Source organism: Somniosus microcephalus, unplaced genomic scaffold (assembly GCF_052327205.1).
Source record: "Somniosus microcephalus isolate GS21.2 unplaced genomic scaffold, FLI_Smic_1.0 unresolved_chr2, whole genome shotgun sequence".
Classification (NCBI taxonomy): Eukaryota; Metazoa; Chordata; class Chondrichthyes; order Squaliformes; family Somniosidae; genus Somniosus; species Somniosus microcephalus.
Window position 1 is genome coordinate 10,970,644 of NW_028225180.1, and position 22,742 is coordinate 10,993,385.

Genomic DNA, 22,742 nt, shown 5'->3' on the forward strand with positions numbered 1-22,742 from the left:
ACTGCACAGTGCTTATATACCGGTGTGTTCACCCCCGGTATTACGTCTACAGCAGCCTGAGAAGGTAGTACATCTCTTAAGGTGGAACAGGCTTAAGCTCTCTTAAGGTGGAACAGGTTACATACACAACAAGAGGGGGAAGGAAATTGGAGTGGATGGAGAGAGAGGCAAGGAGACAGAGAGAGGGGGAGTAAAGGGACTGATGGAGAAGGAGCCTGTTCTCGGGTTGGTCTCGGAGCTGTTTAATACTTAAAAGGAAACATGCTGTTAATTAACATTGAGTTCAGAAACAGAACCTAAAATTACAGAGGCCCCAGTGAGATTTGAACTCACGACCCCTGGTTTACAAGACCAGTGCTCTAACCCCTGAGCTATGGAGCCACCTGCATTGAATTACTGCTCATTCCAGTTAGTGCTGTGTGTTTGAAGAATGAGGCAGGGCACAGTTCACCACTCAGGTTGTGTCTCATCCCCCGATACCTGCCTCAGGCTCTTCAATAGTCACCTCTCAACAACAATAGAGCAACTTTCACGTACTAAAACGTCCCAAGGCAACTCAGTTACACTCTATCTCTCTCTCTCTCTATTTCTTTCAAACTTTATCTCTCTCCCACTCTTTTTCTATCAATTTCTCTCTCACTTTCTCTCTCTTTCTCTCTCACTTTCTCTCTCTCTCTCACTTTCTCTCTCCCTCTGTCACCTTCTCTCTCTCTTTCTCTCTCTCTCTTTCTCTCTCTCACTTTCTCTCTCTCACTTTCTCTCTCATTCTCTCTTTCACATTCTCTCTCACTCTTTTTCTCTCAATTTGTCTCTGACACTTTTCTCTCTCTCTATCCTTCTCTCTCTCACTTTCTCTCTCTTTCTCTCTCTCTAACTCTCTCTCTACTTCTCTCTCCCACTTTCCCTCTCTCGCTTTTTCTCTCTCATTTCTTTTTCTCTCTTTCTTTGTCTCACTTTCTCTTTCGCAATTTCTCTCTCTCTCAAACTCTCTCTCCCTCTCTCACCTTCTCTCTCTATCTCTCTCTCACTTTCTCTCACTCTCTTTCTCTCTCCTACTTTCTCTCTTTCTCTCTCTCTGTCCCTCTCTCACTCTCTCTCTCTCTTTCTCTGTCTCATTCTCTCTCTCTCTTTCTCTGTCTTGCTGCAGTTGTACAGGGCCTTGGTGAGACCACACCTTGAGTATTGTGGGCAGTTTTGGTCGCCCATCTGAGGAAGGATGTTCTTGCCATGGAGGGAGTGCAGCGAAGATTTACCAGGCTGATACCTGGGATGGCAGGAATGACGTATGACGAGAGATTGGGTCGATTGGGCTTATGCTCGCTGGAGTTTAGAAGAATGAGAGGGGATCTCATTAAACTTATAAAATTCTGACAGGACTAGACAGACTAGATGCAGGAAGGATGTTCCCAATGGCCGGGGAGTCCAGAACCAGGGGGTCACAGTCTAAAGATAAGGGGTAAGCCATTTAGGACAGAGATGAGGTGGAATTTCTTCACCCAAAGAGTGGTGAACATGTGAAATTCTTTACCACAAAAGGCAGTTGAGGCCAACTCATTAAATATATTCAAGAAGGAGTTGGATATATTTCTTAAGGCTAAAGGGATCAAGGGATATGGGGAGAAAGCAGGGACAGGGTACTGAATTTGGATGATCAGCCATGATCTCATTAAATGGCGGAGCAGGCTCGAGGGGTCGAATGGCCTACTCCTGCTCCTATCTTCTATGTTTATACGCTATATATTGTTATAGATAAGTGACTACTGAAGGCAGGCAAGGAGAGACTGAGGCAGGTATTGGGATATGAGACACAATCTGAGTGTTGAACTGCGCCCTGCCTCAGTCTTTAAACAACCAGCACTAATTGAGAATGACAAGCTGCTCACCAGCTGGCTCCATACCTCAGGGGTTAAACCAGGGGTCGTGAGTTCAAATCTCACTGGGGCCTCTATAAATTTAGCTTCTGTTTCTGAACTCACCGTTAATAAATTGCATGTTTACTTTAAGTATGAAACAGCTCCGAGACCAACCTGAGAACAGGCTCTCTCACTTCCCCTCCTGCTCTCTCCCAATTGTTCCTCTCTCCAATTCTCCTTCACGCTCTTGCCTCTTTCTCCCCTTCCCCCTCTCTTCCTCTCCTTCTCCCACACCTTTGCTCTCACTTCCCTTTTCACCCCTCTCTTCCTCCTTTTCTCCCACACCTTCCCTCTCTCTCCCCTTCTCACCCCGCTCTTCCACACCTTCTCTCCCTCTCCCCCTCCTTCTCACCCCTCACTCCCACACTTTCCTTCTCCCTCCTCTCTCCCTCTCCCTCTCTCTTTCTCCATCCACCTTTGTCTCCTCTCTGCCCTTTCGTTCGCTCATCTCTTCCCTTCTCACTGTCTCTCCACTTCCCTCTCTCTCTCCCCTTCCACCTCTATCCTTCCATCTCTCCCCTTCCCCTCGCTCTATCTCCTTCCCTCGCTCCACTCCCCTTCTTTCTTCTCTTCTCTTCCCTTCTAACTATATCTCTCCCTTCCCCATCTCTCAATGCTTTCCCCCTCTCTCACTCCCCTTCCCCTTTCCTCCATCTGCCTCTCTCTCCCCTTCCATTCTCGCTTCCCTCTGTCTCTCCGCTTCACTCTCTCTCCCCTTCAGTCTCTCTCCTTCCATCTCTCCCCAACCCCTCTTTCTATCTCCTTCCCTCTCTCCCCTTCCCCACTTCCGCCTCTCTCCTTGCATCTCTTTATCTCCTTTCCTCTCTCCCCTTCACCCACACGCTCTCCCCTTCCCCTCTCTCTATCTTCTTCCCTCTCTCCACTTCACCCACACTCACTCGCCATCCCTTTTCTCTCTGCCCTTCCCCCTCACTCTCCCTTTCGCCTCTCCCCTCCATGAATAGATAAAGTGAGAGGGGGAAGGAGGGAGAGAGAGGGGGAGGGGGAATGAGAGGGAGTGGAGTGAGAGAGGGGAAGGGAGAGAGCAAGGCGAAGGGGCAGAAAAGAGAGAGAGCCGGAGGGAGAGAGAGAGGGAAGAGTGCGAAGGGGCTGGGGAAGTGTAGAGAGGGGGGGAAGAGGAGAGAGAGAAAGAGGGAAGGGGAGAGATGGAGGATGGAGGGAGAGAGGGAGGCAAGGAGAGTCAGAGAGTGGGAGTAAAGTGTACTATCAACAGAAAATGCTGGAATAACTCAGCAGGCAAGGTAACATCCGTGGAGAGAAAAGAGAGTCAATGTTTCGAGTCAAACTCTTTGTCAAGACTGGAAAGGCACAGGAAATGAAATAGATTGAGAGGCCAGGCTGGGAGAGAACAAAAGAGAAGTGAAGGTATTCAGAGGTATTCAAACCGAGATGAGATGGTGATAGGACTAGTGGAGACAAAAGATGGCTCGAGATTAGGTGTGAAATGTGCTGGCAGAATGGGAGAGAGCTGCCATGTGGGAGAGAGAAAAAATAAGGGCGGGGGGTAGGAAAAGGACCAAAACAAATATGGGGATAAAAAATAAGTTAAACTGTAATAGGAGCCGAGGTTATGATCTGAAATTGTTGAACCCGATATTGTGTCCGGAAGGCTGTAAAGTGCCTAATCGGAAGATGAGGTGCTGTTCCTCGAGTTTACGCTGAGCTTCCATGGAACAATGCAAGAGGCCGATTACGGTGAGGTCTGAGTGGGAATGGGGCGGTGAAGTAAAATGAGAGACGACTGGAAGCTCGGGGTCACCCTTATGGACTGATCTTCCGACTTGCCACTTTACAGCCTTCCGGACTCAATATAGCGTTCAACAATTTCAGATCATATCCTCGGCCCCGATTACATTTGTAATGTATACAACATTGAAGGGACTACTTTGTTTTGCGGATGTACATCCTTAGTTGCGAGTGTATATAACAGACGCGTATCGATTTGTATAGTCAGTGCCGAAGTTCCAGTTACCCAGTAAAGATCACTTGAAGTTACTCTCAGTCTCTGCTGCTTTATTATTTTATGTAGTTGTGTATTGTGGTGGTTATTCTTTATGTTTAGTAAGAAGTATTGTGATTGGTTGTTTGTTTCCTGCCTTGGGATATATGTTGTAATCTCATTGGTAGTTGATGTCATGTGATTTGTGGTGGCCATCTTAAATTCAGTTCTTTCCAGCCTTTAGTTGGGACTGGGTGTTGAAGATGTGCTACAGGATTTTTAAGTTAATAAAGCCTAGATTAGAAAGGCAAATCTATTCTTTATTTCAATTGGCGAAATGGAGCAGCACAGGACACGAACTTTCGTTTTTGGGTTTTTTTTATTCTGTATTAATAACTTGGGTCTAGGTTTAGGATGAAATTGTAAATACATAAAACACAGTCGACAAAGTACGGCAGTGGCTTGCTGTAAAACAGAACATGAGGTAAACCACAGGTGCAGGTAGTTAATTAACTAACAATCATTATACAAAACAAAACATATCATACCATACATTCGTATGTCCCGTTATCACTTGTTACCTCTTACAAGCAAACAGAAAGTATTAAACTCGTTCGAAACGTAGCCCCAAGGACTCAACAACAATTTTAACAAAGGTTAACACCAGCACATGGTGGGACAATCTGCAAGCATCCCCGTGATATCGAGTGATTTGGGAAACAATATCACTTTAAAACTATGTCTGGCTGCACTAAATGCTGTTTTAGTTGTACTTTACGCAGACTAAGTTCATTTCAAAAGTCATATTCACCCCAACTCTCCTCAGAGCACATCCCTCACACTGGATCTAGAAAATGGAGGCTGTGAAGAAAGGGGAGGTTCCTTTGGCATCACATGGCCCTTCCCATAGCCCTTTTCTCCTTTTTTCAAATTCTAAAGGGGAAAATGAACCGCGCCATCTAGTGGACTTAAATATTCACTGCATTTTCCCACTTGGCTACATTCTCCCCTGCTTTAAAGTCAACGTCCTCGGTGACTTAGCACCCGTTTTTCACTTCTTTTACAGCTTCTCGAAAAAATGCAGCACCCAGACTCGATAAAACATGAGAGAACACCTCAGGACTGAGTGAGGCTGCATTACAGGCTGACTGAGGCAAGTGGTATGGGTTAGGGTTTACCCCAGCATTGGCTCTTTTAGTTCTGCGAGGAGCCGGAATGGGTACCTCAACCTCAGTCCCACACTCAGAAGGATCTGAATGCTCTGGCTCAGAAACAGCCTCTGATTCCTGTACATCTTGGGCGTTACCAACAGGATCATTGTTTACTTTTTCCTCCTGAGTTAACTCTGGATAGGTGACTTCCTCTACCACAACAAACTCAGTATCAGAGGGCTCTGGCAACGATTCTGTCAAAAGAGTGACAGGGGGTACGGTGACAGGGGACTTGGTTCTCGTCCGCCTAGGCTCAGGGACAGGGGTAACACATGGCCTAAGATTAACTCTATGGACCCTTTTTAAAGGACCGCCCTCTACAGGCTCAACTGCATGTGTAGTACCCTGTACCTCCACCACTCTGTACACAGTAGGACCCCAAGCATCCTGAATTTTGTTCCTACCCAAAGGCCTGTGTCGTAAGTATACCAGCTGACCCACCTCAATGGTTGGACAGTACACTTTGTCTTTGTTAAGTTCAATTCTTTGAGCTGATTTCTTTTCAGTGTACTCTCTTGCCCTTGCATGTGCCTCCTTCAAACGCTCTTGGTGGACAACCAACCACTCATGTTTCTTGTCTAACACTTGCTCCTGACCTAATAAAGCACCTACAGGAAGGTGTGGATGAACCCCGAAAAGCAGATAGTACGGTGAGTAGCCAGTCGTAGCATGGGGTGTTACATTGTAGGCATACACCAACTCAGATAAGTGCTCAGGCCAGCGGCGCTTCTTTTCTGGAGGCAGTGTACGCAAAAGATCATGTAAAGATCTGTTGAATCTCTCATCTTGAGCATTTCCTTCTGGGTGGTGTGGGGTAGTGCGGGTTTTCTTTACACCATAAAGCTTACACAGCTCGGCAATGATTTCACTCTCAAAATTTCGACCTCTGTCTGAATGCAATCTTTCTGGGACCCCATACTTCATGAACCACTCTTTGAGAAGGACTTTTGCCGTGGTACCAGCCTTTTGGTCCCGAGTAGGGAAGGCTTGTGTGAATTTAGTGAAAACATCGGTCACCACTAACACATTCTCACGACCATCGGAGGCCGGTTCCAGCATAGTGAAATCTACAGCAACTCCTTCAAGGGGCCGGGAGGCTAGAAATGATTTCATAGGGGCATGTATCTTGGGGTGGGGCATTTTTGTCAAAACACACCTCTCGCATTTCTTGACCCACTGTTCCACATCCCCATACATCCCAACCCAAAAACATCTCTGTCTCAAAAGGTTCTGTGTGCGCTCTATTCCCTGATGGCCCATACGATCATGCACACCTTCAAGCACGACTTCTTTCAAACAAGAGGGCAGTAGTAGCTGGTGACACTCACCAACATGGACATCCTCGATTACACGGTACAACAAACCATCTTGCTCACAAATACGGGGCCACTGCTTTAACGTGGATAATACTAGCTTGGATAACTGCGACCTCTCCTTGTAAGTTGGCCTTCGCTGCTCACCCCAAAACTTCCTAAACACGCTGAGGGTGGGGTCTGTGTCCTGAAACTTACGTAGTTCCTCTTTAGAGTAACCGGGAAGTGTTGGTGTGTTACCCTGCAACTCACTACGCTCAGTACTTTCTTCTGCGTCCGAAACACGGATCTGTCTGACTTTACAGCACTTGACTCCTGCTGTCCCTAAGTCTGGTCCTAGAGCTGTTCCCTTGTGAGTGACATTACATATGGCCACACAACCATCATAGTCTGCATCCCCACTGTCTGACTCGGGCTCCCCTGCTAACGGCTGCCTAGAGAGGGCATCTGCTGCTGCATTACAGCGGCCTGGGCGGTACTTGACGTCAAAGTCAAAAACAGCTAACTGAGCCACCCATCTTTGCTCAACAGCACCTAACTTAGCTGTAGAAAGGTGACACAGGGGGTTGTTATCTGTTATGGCAGTGAACTTGGAACCTAGAAGGTAACCTCGAAATTTCTCTGAAACAGCCCATTTGAGGGCGAGGAGCTCTAGTTTCATACTGCTGTAGTTTCTGTCATTTCTTTCAACATTACGGAGCCTCCTACTGGCATATGCTATCACTCTCTTCCTATCTCCCTGCTGCTGGTGGAGGATGGCACCTAATCCTAGGTTACTGGCATCCGTCTCTACAATAAAAGGCTGAGTGAAATCTGCGTAACCTAACACTGGAGCACTGATCAGCTTTTCTTTCAGCTGTTCGAAAGCAGCTTGGCACGCAGCTGTCCATGAACCTTCAAACAACCGTTTTACTTTTGCTGGGCTGTCTTCCCTAAGGCATGCATTGACTACGTCATGGAGAGGGCCAGCTCGTTTAGAAAAATCCTCAATGAACCTCCTGTAATAACTACAGAAACCAAGAAATGACCTCAGATCTTTGACTGTACTGGGGACCGGCCACTTCTTTACGGCGGCAATTTTCTCTGGATCTGTCCCTATACCCTCCCCTGAAATTTGATGCCCAAGGAACCTGACTTCCTGCTGCAGGAAGTGACACTTTTCAAGCTTTACTTTCAAACCTGTCTCTTTCAGTCGTCTTAGAGCTGTCTCAAGCCTCTCTAAATGGTCCGGGAAGGTCTGAGAGAACACAAGGATGTCATCTAAATACACTAATAGGATGTGGAACACTAAGTCGCTCATAGTCGCTTGCATAAGTCGTTGAAAAGTTGCAGGTCCATTACAGACACCAAAAGGCATTCTGAGGTACTCAAAAAGGCCAAAAGGAGTTGTAAAAGCAGTCTTAGGCCTGTCACTTTCACGAACAGCAACCTGGTGGTACCCACTTGCAAGATCAATGGTCGAGAAGAACTTTGCACCATGAAGGGCATCAAAACTCTCGTCAATGCGGGGCAAAGGAAATGCGTCACGTCTGGTTTTTGAGTTTAGTTTCCTAAAGTCAACACATAGTCGTATGTCTCCATCAGTCTTACGAACTACCACTATGGGTGAAGCGTATGAACTATTGCTCTCCTGGATGACACGCTTTCTTAAAAGCTTAGTGATGTGGTCCCTCACCTCTTTGTACAGTGTAGGTGGGATACGACGGTACGGCTCTGTAACTGGTGCGTCATCTACCAAGTTAATCTCATGCTCAACTTTATCAGTGTAGCCTAGGTCCTCATCCTTAAAAGCAAATACTTCCGAATACCTGGCTAAAAGTGCACCTAACTCTGCTTGTTGGCCCTGTGTGCCACCTATGTGTAGTTTGTCCAAAAGCAACTGAATGTCTTGGTCTGTCATCTGTCCTTCTTTTCTGCCAACAGTTACTTCCTCTGTGTCAGCGGAGATGCGTTGAAATCGCACCTCACAGGAGTCCTTGTCTACACACTCTGCCTGAGTCGGAATACCAAGCCTGGTCCTGGGGCTTAACCACACATCCTCCTCAGAGAAATTTACCACCTGCACTGGAAATAAATGTCCCTTTGATTCAACTAGAGTGGGGACAACTACCAGGCCACCTGGCAATGGTGTGTTACCTGGCTCCAACAGCATTTTAGTGCTGCCACCTGACTGAGTTTTAAGTCCCTTTACATAGACTGTAGCTATGGAAGACGCAGGCACATGTACAGCACCCCTACCAGCTACACGGACAGAAGATGACTTTGGAGTGATGTTACACTGTTGTACTTGCTGAAATGCTTCCCTCCAATCTGAATCCAACTTTCCCCCTAGAGTAGTGTCAAACTCAGCATGAACTAGTTGTCTGCATCGGCTGATGATGTTCATACCAATAAGACCTGGTGCTGCAGGCTGTGACTGCTGATGCTCTTTGACTACCAGGAAACCACATTCGGGTAAGGTTATGCCCATAGTTTCAACGTCTAACTCAAGGTAGCCCAAGTAGGGAATGTCCAACCCGTTGGCGGCAGTGATCTTAAGCCACCCGGTTGTAGACAGCATATCCTCATCCCTCCCAAGTAAGTGCTCTCTGAAAAAAACTTCAGTAATAGTGCTGACTTGGCTCCCGGTATCCAGTAAACAGTTAGCAGTAACCCCCCCAATCTTGAGATCTACTACTGGACATTTACCTACTGCACGGTCAAGAAATCTGTCACGAATACCAGTACTGTTCTGAGAGCCTGCAGGTTTTCCTCGCATTGCCCGGCTCATGGCAATCGAGGGAGTTAGTTTTCCTGCACCCCAGCCAGCATTGGTGGATGTGTTTGCTACCTCGTGCTTCTGAGGACACTGTTTGGCAATGTGCCCCGCCCCGTTGCACTTAAAGCAAATAGGCTGACCTTCATCAGTGAACTTTGGCTTGGCTCTAGGTTTCCCAACCTTGTCATTACCCGTGTTTTCCTTCTGTAGAGCAAGACCCCGTACTGCCTCTGTTAGTTCCCCGATAGCTTTACCCTGTTCCACCACCACTTTAAGAACATCCTGTAAAGTGACAACCTGGCTGCCTGGTACCCCAATGGCAGAACACTGAAGATCCCTCCCCGTACTGTCACACACTACATTCTTGCTCTTTGCAACTTTAGTGCTACAGGGCTGGTCTTCTAAGGACCATAAGACAGCTTCCTCACGTACATCGAACAGGGTAGACTGGGGGTTGTCTCGTACAAACTTGCGCAACTCTCTCCGGAGTGAGGGATCTCTAACACCATCAACAAATCTGTTTCTGACAACCCGTTTTGTGTCCGGCACAGCATCAGGTGATTGCTTTACCAAAGTTCTAATAATCTGAGAGAGTGCATGTGAGTATTCTTGGAAATCTTCACCCTCTTCTTGCTTGCGTCCATAGAAAGTTTCTAACAGCTGGGACTCACTGCGTTTTTCGGTGAAAGCCCCCCTTAGGTAACTGAACAGGTCACTGGGCTGCTTAGACTCTCCACCCAACCGTAACCTAATTTCCTGTAGGGCTGCCCCCCTCAACAAAGATCGAATGAAACCTACCTGCTCTGCAGGAGTCTGATCTCTAGCTCGTAGTACACTTTCAACCTCTTCAATGAACTCATCAACTGAACGACTATCTTTAGATACCTCACCACTGAATGGTTGGATCTGACGCTCTCTGGGTACATACACATATGACTTGGTTGCCCCATTACCTAGAGTGGCAATAATTGCCATTGCTTGGTCATGGTTTTTTTTCAACTCTGAAATCTGTGCCTTGAGTTGATCTATCTGGTTGCCCTCACCCACACTCGAGGTATTGTCCTCACCATCCGAATTGTGAGCTCCACCCGCCTCCTCAGGAGGGTCTAACATTTTGACTCAGTTCACAAGTCCCTGACAGTCACTGAATGGGATGGCCGCTGCGACGATTCTTCTCCAATGGTGTCCCTCCTCGGTGCCTTGATGGGTCCTCTCCCAGATTGGTCCTGGCGCCCTCTGGATCCCGTCTGTCTGGTCTGGTCCTCCTTAGCAACCCCAGGCAGCACTCTCCGTCCGTCTCCAGGTCCACTTGGCACCACACCGCTCTTCCCCCACTGCCGTATTTTATGTAACTTTCCCAAACCTGAGAAACTCCAAGCTAACAGACCCCACTCCTGGTACCAAAATGTGTAGCCTGGCGAAATGGAGCAGCACAGGACACGAACTTTCGTTTTTGGGGTTTTTTATTCTGTATTAATAACTTGGGTCTAGGTTTAGGATGAAATTGTAAATACATAAAACACAGTCGACAAAATACGGCAGTGGCTTGCTGCAAAACAGAACATGAGGCAAACCACAGGTGAAGGCAGTTAATTAACTAACAATCATTATACAAAACAAAACATATCATACCATACATTCGTATGTCCCGTTATCACTTGTCACCTCTTACAAGCAAACAGAAAGTATTAAACTCGTTCGAAACGTAGCCCCAAGGACTCAACAACAATTTTAACAAAGGTTAACACCAGCACATGGTGGGACAATCTACAAGCATCCCCGTGATATCGAGTGATTTGGGAAACAATATCACTTTAAAACTATGTCTGGCTGCACTAAATGCTGTTTTAGTTGTACTTTACGCAGACTAAGTTCATTTCAAAAGTCATATTCACCCCAACTCTCCTCAGAGCACACCCCCCACGCTGGATCTAGAAAATGGAGGCTGTGAAGAAAGGGGAGGTTCCTTTGGCATCACATGGCCTTACCCATAACCCTTTTCTCCTTTTTTCAAATTCTAAAGGGGAAAATGAACCGCGCCATCTAGTGGACTTAAATATTCACTGCATTTTCCCACTTGGCTACATATAAAAGGTTAATATTTGATAGTTACATAAGTTAGTCCAAATGTTAGTTAGTTATACAATTAGTCTATTCTACTTTTGTAAATATGTTTATATCTTATGTAATATCGAATGTATAGTACTCAGTTTATGTACAAAACATACTTTGTCTTTGTTTACAGTTTCACAAATTTGTTCAAGTAAAGCTTCAAACAGCGAAATGGCTTCACGAGGAATTATTTGAATAAGTGTTTAACTTGCTGGATAACTAGATAGGAGCATGTCTAGCGAGGCCAGTACAAGGGAAGCCTCAGGCTACTGGACGATACAGATGGGCAGAAGAGTGGCAAATGGAATTTAACCCTGAAAAGTGTGAGGTGATGCATTTTGGGAGGACTCGCAAGGCAAGGGAATACACAATGAATGGTAGGATCCTTGGAAGGCCAGAGGATCAGAGGGACCTTGGTGTGCATGTACATAGATCCCTGAAGGCAGCAGGGCAGGTAGATAAGTTGGTTAAAAATGCAGATGGGATACTTGCCTTCATTAGCCGAGGCATAGAATATAAGAGCAGGAAGGTTATGATGGAGATGTACAAAGCGCTAGATAGGCCACAGCTGGAATATTGTGTGCAGTTCTGGTTGCCACACTATAGGAAGGATGTGATTGCATTGGAGAGGGTGCAGAGGAGATTCACCAGGGTGTTACCTGGGCTGGGGCACTTCAGCTATGAAGAGAGACTGGACAGGCTGGGGTTGTTTTCCTTATAGCAGAGAAGGCTGTGTGGGGCCCTGATTGAGGTGTACAAAATGATGAGGGGCATAGATAGGGTAGAGAGAAAGGAACTTTTCCCCTTAGTAGGGGGGTCAATAACAAGGGGCATAGTTTCAAGGTAAGGGGCAGGAGGTTTAGAGGGGATTTGAGGAAAAACTTTTTCACCCAGAGGGTGGTTGGAATCTGGAACTCACTGCTTGAAAGGGTGGTAGAGGCAGGAACCCTCACAACATTCAAGAAGCATTTAGATGAGCACTTGAAATGCCATAGCCTACAAGGCTATGGACCAAGTGCTGGATAATGGGATTAAAATAGACAGGTCTTGATGGCCGGCGTGGACACAATGTGCCGAAGGGCCTCTTTCTGTGCTGTACAAATCTATGACTCTCTGACTCTATGGGCTAGAAATTCAGTAGGCTTTGCGCCCAGTTTTCGCCCAAAGAGGGCTTTTGCGCCACTTGCTGAGCTTTCGCCGATATTCAGCACTGCGGTAATGGCGGCATTAGCCAGTAGCGCTGCGCCGCCACCGATGACGTCATCGGTGTGCGCAGTGCCCCGCTACCGGCCCGACCACCATATTTAGTTGCGGCCGCCTCTTCCGCAGCGGCCGCAAACAGCGATCAGAAAACGGGGCCGTCCTGTAGCGTTAGTGGGGCGAGTTAAGGCGGAGGTCCGGTCGGCCGCTTTTTCGGCGGACGCCTGCCCGCACCTCCTTCCCCGGCCTCCTCCACTCCTCCCCCCGCGGCATTGCCGGCTGTTTTCCGGGAGCCCGGCACTTCTCCGTGGTGCCGGGCTCATTTGCCGGCACTAGCGAGCGGCGATCTCGCTGTGGCAGGCACCTCCCCCTTAAGAGAGGGAGGAAGGCCTGCAGTACCGCAGCCTGCCGCTCCGCAGCGGGTGGCGCTGCGGCACCTAGCGCGCCGATATTCAGTTTCAGCGCCCCAAGCGGGGGCGGCCACACCCTTGAATAGTGGCCGCCTTCGAGTTGGGGCGCTGAAACTGAATTTCTGGCGGGCGCAAGTGGCTCCGCGCGCAGCGGTACTTTCTGGGCGCGAGCGAGCTGGCCGCCCCAAACTGAATTTCTAGGCCTATGACTCTATGAGAAGGCCCTGGGTGTCCACTTCCTGGACTGCTGCGAGAGCAGTGTAATCCAGGCGGGCCAGGGAATGAAATTCATGGACTGAGAGGCAGCAGTGTTATCTGGGTGGCCCTGGGAAATAAATTCCTGGTGTTAGGCGGGAGCAGTGTAATCTGGGCCACGAGGGAATGTAGTTTCCTTGAGTGGGGTGGGGGGTAGCAGTTTAAACTAAGAGGCCCTGGGAATGAAATTCCTGGACTGCGGCAGTAACAGTGTAAACTAGGCAGCCATGTGAATTAAATTTCTGGAGTAAAGCGGCAGCAGTGTAATCTTGGTGGCCCTGGGAATTAAATTGCTGGACTGAGGGAATAACAGTGTAATCTTGGTGGCCCTAGGAATGAAATACCTGGACTGATGCAGGCACAGTTTAATCCAGGCGGCACTGGAATGACATTCCTGCAATGAGGCGGGAGCGGTATAATCTAGATGACCCTGGAAATGAAATTCCTGGATTTCGGCTGGAGCAGTGCAATCTAGTTGGCCCAGTGAATTAAATTCCCGGACTGCGGCGGGAGCAGTGTTATCTCAGCGGCCCTGGGGATGAAATTCCTGGGCTGAGGCAGGAACTGTGGAATCTAGGCGGCTCTGGGAATGAAATTCCTGGTACGAGGTGAGAGCATTGTAATCTAGATGGCCCTGAGAATTATATTTCCTGGACTGTGGCGGCAGCAGTGTAATATTGGTGGCCCTGGGAATTACATTCCTGGAGTGAGGCAGGAGCAGTGCAATCTAGGCGACCCAGGGAATGGCATTCCTAACTGAGGCAGGAGCAGCGTACTCAAGGCGGGCCCCAGAATTAATTTCCTGGATTGAGGTTGGAACAGTGTAATCTACGGGGCCATGCGAATTAAATTCCTGGATTGAGACGGGAGCAGCGCCATGTAGGCAGTCCCATCCTTCCATCACTGGGATCATCTCTAAGATCCTGCCGGTTGGGAACATGTATTAATCGTGAATGTTTTTACCCAATGGTCTGGGATTGAATAAATCAGAGAGCAAGATTGGGGCAATCATTGTTTTTCAACTCTTATTCCTTCCTTTTTCAGTCACTTTCTCGTCTTTTTCCTCAGTTTGAGTTCAGTACAGGAGAGAAACTCTGTTTTCTCTGTTCTGTCCTCGGTATTTTATGGGTGGGTGAAATTTTGTACATATGCTCACTTTCAATTAAAACTATGTACAATAATGTGAGCTAGATTGTGTTGCAGTGAAGTGCTGTGGTAACGATGGATCAATGAGTCAGTTTGTTTCATGACTTTTACAGTGAGGCCTAATGATGTCACGCGGGGATTTCCCTCAGCTCTAAATAAGGAGCTCCCTTCACAGTGTGACCTCACACAGTCAGCGCGCTGCATCCAGCAAAAGACCACCAGCCACTCACAGAAGGGATGTCCTGGGTCCGAATCTCTCTGTGGAAAGTTTCCTTCAGCAGTGGCAGTGAAGAAGAACACTTTAGAATAACAAGAGAACATGCTGGAAACACTCAGCAGTTCAGGCAGCATCCGTGGAGATAGATACAGAGTTAAAGTTTCAGGTCTGTGACCCTTCGTCAGAACTGAAAATGGTTACGAATGCAGCAGATTTTAAGCAGGGGCATGGAAAGGGGGGCGGGGTCAAAGGAACAAAAGGGATGGCCTGTGATTGGGTGGAAGGCAGGAGAGGTTAAGTGTTGCAAATGGGGATGGGTGAATCATCAACATCTGCCGACTGAAAAAATAGTGGCAGAGGTTATCGTCTGAAATTGTTGAAATCAATGCTGAGTCCAGAAGGCTGTAAAGTGCCTAATGGAATGAAGAGGTGCTCTAACTCTAACTAACGTTGAGCTTCATTGGAACAGTGTAAAATGCCGAGTTCAGCGAGGTCAGTGTGGGAGTGGAGTGGAGAATTAAAGTGAAAGGCGGCTGGAAGGTCGGGGTCACCCTATCGCACTGAATGGTGTGTTCCGCAAAACGGTCACCCACTCGGCGTAGCGTCTCCCCAATGTAGAGCAGACCGCATCGTGAGCAGCGAATGCAGGATACAAAATTGCAAGAAGTAGAAGGTATTCTCTCTTTCAACTGGGAGGAGTGTTTGGAGCCCTGGACAGTGGGAAGGGAGGAGGGAAAAGGGCAGGTGTTGCATCTCCTGCACTTGCACGGGAAGGTGCCATGGGGAGGGGTGGTGCTGTTGGGGGTGATTGAGGAGCGGACCAGGGTGTTGCGGAGCGAGTGGTCCCTTTGGAATGCTGAAAGGGGAGGACTGGATATACAAAATATTTACTATCACCGTCTCGCTGCTGTTAGATTTCCTAGTAAATATCTATGCCCAGTTATTAATTCTATAAACCATGTGACTCTGTAATATTATTATTGCTATTTACCGGGGCATACTCAGTTATTAATGGTATTCTGTGTTTCAAGTTGTTGCATCTTTGTTAAGGCATGAGTTGTTGTTTAAAAAACTGAAACATCCTCACTGCTGTTGTTGTCCCTGGTAAGTCTCTGTATTCAGCTATTAATTCTATAAATAATGTTTAACTGTATTTCTCTCCTTGTCATTCACCACCCCATCCACACTGCTGTCGACTATTGATTCTGCAGGTGATACGGTGTTACCAACTTTCAATTGTTCTATAATCAACTCAAGAAATGATATTGGACGAGACTCTTTACTTAACGAATTTCGTTCCACTATCTACACTGAATATTTGCAACAGATCAGAAGAATGTTGTCATGGTTGAGGAGACTTTTTACTGAATGGCGAAAGGATATCGACCTGAAACGTTATCTCTGTTTCTCTCTCCACAGATGCTGCCTGACCTGCTGAGTATTAAACACATTTTCTGTTCTTATTTCAGATTTCCAGCATCCACAGTCATTTGATGTTGTTTTCACCTAATGTTCGGTATGGTTACTGACACAGAATCACAGGAACAAATCCTGGAAGATCACAAACACATCGAATAATGTCTGAAATATCCGCTAATCTTTCAGTTCCAGTCAGTGCCTCCTTTCCCATCATCTCCAGTTCTGCATTAGTGGCACTGCTTCTGATGGTTAGAATAGGAATACAAGGATAATTTACATTCTCAAAAAATGTTCAGTCAGCCATATTTCAATGCGTTTATTTCCAAACTATGTTTTGAATTTACAATTGGATCCCATGCCCGTCTGTCACAGTTCACTGGATCTCTCAGTGAGACCCAGAGTGATTCTCTATTGCCTCCTGCTGTATTGCAGGATAAACTATCCCAGTTGATTGTAACTGAAGTGCGGAGGATAAGAAAATCTTTTCATATTTTCTCGACTAATATTCTCTGCACAATTTGGAAAGCAACAGGTGAAAAAGTACAAGGATAAATCTATTCCAATTGTGTTCAGATGCTTTACAAAAACAATCGGCGGCACTTTGCCTGTGGGCTAGGTCCCGTGATTATGATGCTAATAAATGCATTTAGTGGAAATTTACCTGGTGAATAACTATTTATTTTAATTCAGCGTCCATTCTTTACAATGTTATTTGGAAAATCTTCCTTTAAATGAACTAAAATTTGTGTATTTCAACAAAAATGTAGAAAGCTCAATCTTCAAAACATTTCTTACAGCCCAGTCATCTTTATAACTGCAGTGCTCTTCCATTTATTATCATAGCATTTCCAAATTACATCTGTACATTTTAAATAAAATTTTCTGTAATTATTGCACGCCAAGATTGCAGTTTCTGTATTTTGTCGTTGCATTCATTTTCAGTCCTAAATATAATGGATATTCTAACCAGGAGCAGGAATCCAAGCGGGATTTCACCCTCCCTAACACAGGGACGCTGAAGCGAATTGCACCACTTCGAATGCTGACTGATCCCGGGACACGAAGGCTTCCTGAGAGGTTCTGGTTCGTTGTGTCCCTGGTACCTCGGGCGGTGCTTTTGTCTGCTGGGCTAAAGGAAGATCTACCATTTAATCTCGCAATTATCAAACACCTGTTAACTTCCTGTTATATTTATCCCTGATTCACTTCTGGATTCCACAATGTATTCCCGATTATTCTTACAATATTCCCCGTGTTCAGCTCCACAGGTAATAGAATTCGATTATATCATTGAATGTAGATAATGAATTGTAGATTTCTGCCCGAATTCCATCAAAATGCTGCACTTGCTCCTAGCCTGACGTATAATTTCTCTGTTTATTTAACTTCCTCACAGTGGACTCAGTGACGATTGTGATCCTGCCTCGGGGAAAGTGCGGTCTCTCCAAATGTGTCACTCGCTACCTGGTGGCCATGGCAGCGGCGGATCTACTGGTCGTTATCCTCAACCTGATATTGAGGCAGATTCCGATTGTTTACGGGAGACAGTTTATTTTCCTGTTTTCCCTCCCCATGTGTAATATCCATGCCATGTTGCTTTATGCAGCCACAGACTGTTCCGTCTGGTTCACCGTCGCTTTCACCTTTGATCGATTTGTGGCCATTTGTTGCCAGGAACTGAAAACTAAATATTGCACCGAGAAAACGGCGGCTGTGGTTCTGGGAACAGTGACTGTGCTCAGCAGTTTAAAGAACATTTTCTGGTATTTTATGTTGTCAGAATGGTATAGCCTTGTGAACCGTCCCTGGTTTTGTTTTCTGATCTTCTGATGATGAATGTCTGGCCAGCAATCGAGCTCTTTCATTATGTTCTCACCCCGTGTCTCCCATTTGATGCGATTCTGCTGCTCAATGCTGTCACCGTCAGACACATTATAGTGTCCAGCAGAGCCCACAGGAGACTCCGGGGTCCCAGCAGTGGGGGGAGTCCCAGAGACACACAGATGGAGAGCCGCAGGAAATCCATCATTTTACTGCTTGTTATCTCGGGTAATTTCATCCTGTTATGGGCAGTGTTTATGGTGTTTTATATATGGAACCGAATGGAGTTTTTGGTGTATACGTCTATATCTCTACATCCTTATGTTATGGAAATAGGATTGATGCTGCAGATGCTGAGTTGCTGCACAAACAGTGGGATTTATGCCGTGACCCAGACTAAGTTCAGAGAGCAGTTGAAGAAGGTGGGGAAATATCCCTTGACTCTGATTGTAAAACTCATTAAAGGATGAGAAGAAGTGGAGAGCTCCCTGGGACTGATCATTTGAGTGAACCATTCTCCCGCTGGCGGGGCCGCTGTTCTGTGGCATTAACATGCTCAGTCACACACTGTCTACACTGGGCTCACGGGGAGGAGCGCGGCCATCTGTCAGGCCCATCTAGAAACGAATCAGTGCCCGATACACAGATGGCTGCCCCTAACACGCCGCCTGAAGCAGCGCAACTCCCGCCCCCAATAAGATGGCGGACACGGTGCCCTAGACAAAGATGGCGGCGCCAATCAATGAGCAAGTCAGCGGGACACACCCCAAACACCCACCCAGCACAAAGATGGTGGCGCCTGTGCGCCGCACAAAGATGGCAGCTCAGGCGCCCTGCACAAAGATGGCGGCTCTGGCGCCCAGCACAAAAATGGCGGCTCTGGCACACTGCTTAAAAATGGCGGCTCTCATGCCCCGCACAAAAATGGCGGCTCTGGCGCCCCGTATAAAGGCAGCAGCTCTGGCAGCCCCATAATGATGGTGGCTCTGGTGCCCCAGACAAAGATGGTGGCTCTGGCGCCCCGCACAAAGATGGCAGCACTAGCGCCCCGCACAATAATGGCAGCTCTGGCGCCCCGCATAATGGCAGCTCTGATGCCCTGATCAAAAAAGGCTGCTCTGGTTTCCCGCACAAATATGGCGGCTCTGGCGCCCTGTACAAAGACAGCGGCTCTGGCTGCCACATAATGATGGCGGCTCTGGCAACCCACATAATGATGGCGGATCTGGCACCCCACACAATGATGGCGGCTCTGGCAACCCGCATAATGATGGCTGCCCTGGCACCCCACAAAATGATGGTGGCTCTGCTGCCCCTCACATAAATGGCGACTCTGGTGCCCCGCACAAAGATGGTGAATCTGTTACTCCGCACAAAGATGGCAGCTCTGGTGGCCCACTCAAAGATGATGGCTCTGGGGCTCCGTACAACATTGCTGGCTCTGGTGCCCCGCACAAAAGTGGCGGCTCTGGTGCACCGCACAAAGTTGGCAGATATGGCACTCCGCACAAAGATGGTGGCTCTGTTACGACACACAAAGTTGGCAGGTCTGACGACTCACACAATGATGGCAGCTCAGGTTCCCTGCACAGAGATTGCGGCCCTGGCTTACTGCACACAGATGGCGGTTTCTGCATGCTGCACAACAATTGCTGCTCCAACACCCCGCAGAAAGATGGCAGCTCCAGCGCCATACACACAGATGGCATCTCTCTCTCTCTCTCTCTTGGAGCCTTTCCCCTCAGGCAAGTTGCTGCCATTGAGGTTTCCCCTTTCCCAGATGCTAGGTTGCGGAGTGGTGGAATGCAGCGAGAGGCCCGGTTACCATTGGAGCAAGCAGACACTGGCAGACAGAGATGGGGAGATTGACCGGGGAGACAAAGTTGGGGAGACAACCCGGGGAGACAAAGTGGGTGATCCAGATGGGGAGACAGAGAGCTGGAGACAGACCAGGGGGACAGAGAGAGAGATAGATAGACACGGGAGACAGACTGGGGAGACAGACTGGGGGAGACTGTCCGGGGGAGACAGTCAGATACAGAGAGCGACAGAGGCAGAAGACAGCCCAGTGTAGACAGACCGGGGTAGACAGAGCATGGTAGACAGACCAGGGGATACAGACTGGTGTAGTCAGACTGGGGGAGAAAGACCAGGGGAGACAGACCCGCGTGTAAGGGTTTCAGTGTCCGCAGTCAGCTTGCCCCTGACTGTTTTTGAGTGATTCGAATCGCTCCCACACCCCTGTGGTTCTCGACTCCGGAATTAGGTACAGACTACGATACAAATTCGAGTAGACAACTGGTTTGGTGCAAGAAAACTGTAAAGGCACAATAAATTTACAACACTGAAAATTACTGGAATAGTTACAGGCATAAACAAGTGCACTTAATTAAGGATGGGGAACGCACGGCACAACGAGGGAAAAGTCACATTAATAATCCCCCTACCCTTACCCCACCCGCAATACCTAACTAAATTGTGCTATAAGGGGCCAGGGCTTATGCTCACCAATAGGGGTTTCTTGACAGGTCGAATCCTGTCGATTAAGCCAGTTGTGGTTTTGGGGTTCGCTCTTTGTGTCCTTTGGGGCCTGCCATTGCCTCGTGGTCCCAGGGCGCAGTGGTGGATTTGTCTGAGTAAATACCTTCTTTTCTCCGTTAGAGATAGGGAGTAAAGTCTTTGTTGGGTACTTGATCATGTAGAGTGGAAAACTTTGGGTTTTGTTCTTCTGGTGCTGGTCTGGTCGTCGAGGTTTTGTTGCGGTTGGGGTTCGGTTGGCGGTCTTCAATGTCGGCTTGGTCGCGGTGGCCTAGATTGTTACCTGTGTAGTGGTAATGATCTGAAGATATGGTTTACCTGGCGCTTTGTTACCGCGGTGCTTGTGGTCATTCTTTGTGTAAGGCTGTGGTTGCAGCCTAGTCATCTTCGGTCGAGCCTGCCCCACCATGCCTCCTCGCCGCAATGTACCGTGCTGCTTCTTTGCATTTCGAGTAACCCCGGACCTGAGCGTGTGCCTGCTTATCCCCAATGCTTCACCACACTGCCCTTCTCTGCTTGCTCATCTCCGTAGCAGTTGTCTCTCCACATGCTTGCCTTTTATTTGGTTACCGGTGGGCCTACAATTATACTATTTCTGTGTTTGTTATCTGCGTGCCAAATCAGGGTTAGTTCTTTGTCTAATTTTGGCTGGCTCATCTAGGGTGATTATAGTCATTCACCTTAACTGCTTTTTGGGTGGTTGCCCCGTTGCTAAATGGTTTTTAAAGTCTCGGTGTTTGTTATGCATAATGTGAATCAGTATCTTCCTGGCTTGGTAGCCAGTTTAAACTGTAAGCGATTATTTATGCAAAGGCTTGATGGGTTCAAGATTAAGTCTTTCCTGAGTTGATTTGTTTCAAAATGAAGAATGCGTATTCTGTATTATCTAGTTATCTGGCTTCAGAAATAACAAGTCTCCCACAGGCATGTCAGGTTTTTCAAAGCCTCTTTGAATTTGACCTGCTGTTTTGCAGGGTCCTGCTTTCAATCTTGCAGGTTTCTGCCACAAGGTCCAGAAGCCATTTCCTTTAGGGTACCCTTATTAATAACTTGTCCTTCAGGGTCCCTTTATTATTAACTTCGGGGAATGTGGGAATTTTGAGAACCCTACATGGAGGACAGAGAGAGTGAGACAAACAGACAGACAGGTGAGACAGACGGGGGAGACAGACCAGGGGCGACAGACCAGGGGGATACAGAGAGAGATAGATGTGGGAGGCAGACCATAGTGACAGACCTCGGTAGACTGACTGGGTATACATGCCGGGGGAGACAGACCAGCATAGACAGACCATGGTAGACAGACCGGGGGATAGAGACTGCGGGATGCAGACTGGGGGAGACAGAATGAAGGAGACAGACCAGGGGGGATAGACCGGGGGAGACAGAAAGAGAGAGAAAAACAAACTGACAGGGGAGCCAGACTGAGGAGACAGACCAGTGGGACAGAGAGAGGGACAGACAGATAGACAAGGAAGACAGACAGGGGGATACAGACTGGGGGATGCAGACTGGGGGAGACAGAAAGAGAGAGAAAAACAGACTGACAGGGGAGACAGACTGAGGAGACAGACCAGTGGGACAGAGAGAGGGACAGACAGATAGACAAGGAAGACAGACCGGGGGATACAGACTGGGGGATGCAGACTGGGGGAGACAGAATGAAGGAGACAGACCAGGGGGGATAGACTGGGAGGACAGAAAGAGAGAGAAAAACAGACTGACAGGGGAGACAGACTGAGGAGACAGACCAGTGGGACAGAGAGAGGGACAGACAGATAGACAAGGAAGACAGACCGGGGGATACAGACTGGGGGATAGACTGGGAGGACAGAAAGAGAGAGAAAAACAGACTGACAGGGGAGACAGACTGAGGAGGCAGACCAGTGGGACAGAGAGAGGGACAGACAGATAGACAAGGAAGACAGACGGGGGGAGACAGGCTGAGGGCAACAGACTATGAGTAGACAGACCGTGGGAGGCAGACAGGGGGAGGAAAATCAGGGGAGACAGATTGCGGGAGACAGATGGGATAGACAGAGAGAGAGACAGGTGCGGGTAGATAGACAGAGGGAGGCAGACGGGGAGACAGATGGGGGAAAGACTGGGGGAGACAGACTGGGGGAGACAGACCAGGGGAGACAGACCAGTGGGACATAGGGAGAGCCAGATAGACAGGGGAGATGACCGAGCGATTGATTAGGGAGGCAGACCATGGGAGACAGATGCGAGAGGCAGAGAGTGATAGATGTAATGATGTCAACAAATAGTGATGGTATTTGCCTGTTTGATTATGATGCCTTACCAGCATATTTGCATGTATTGATTACTTATGCCTGACCAGCAGAGGGCATGTGACAGAGACAAGCAGTTTAGTTTTCGTTTCGCTTTTAGATGGATCACTAGCATGGTGTCTCCTGTAATGCTGTTAAAAAGAGTTGAACATACTTTAGATAAAAAGACATTCTC

General features: G+C 47.8%; 1 protein-coding gene and 1 non-coding gene across 2 annotated transcripts in view; both read right to left on the bottom strand.

Annotated features, from left to right (window-relative positions):
• The window catches only part of LOC147092098 (AMP deaminase 3-like), a 997,179-nt gene that overhangs the window by 396,441 nt on the left and 577,996 nt on the right, over positions 1-22,742 (bottom strand). The window lies entirely within an intron of this gene.
• trnat-ugu (transfer RNA threonine (anticodon UGU)) lies at positions 309-381 on the bottom strand. The gene has a single exon. It is a non-coding gene; the product is annotated as a tRNA-Thr (tRNA).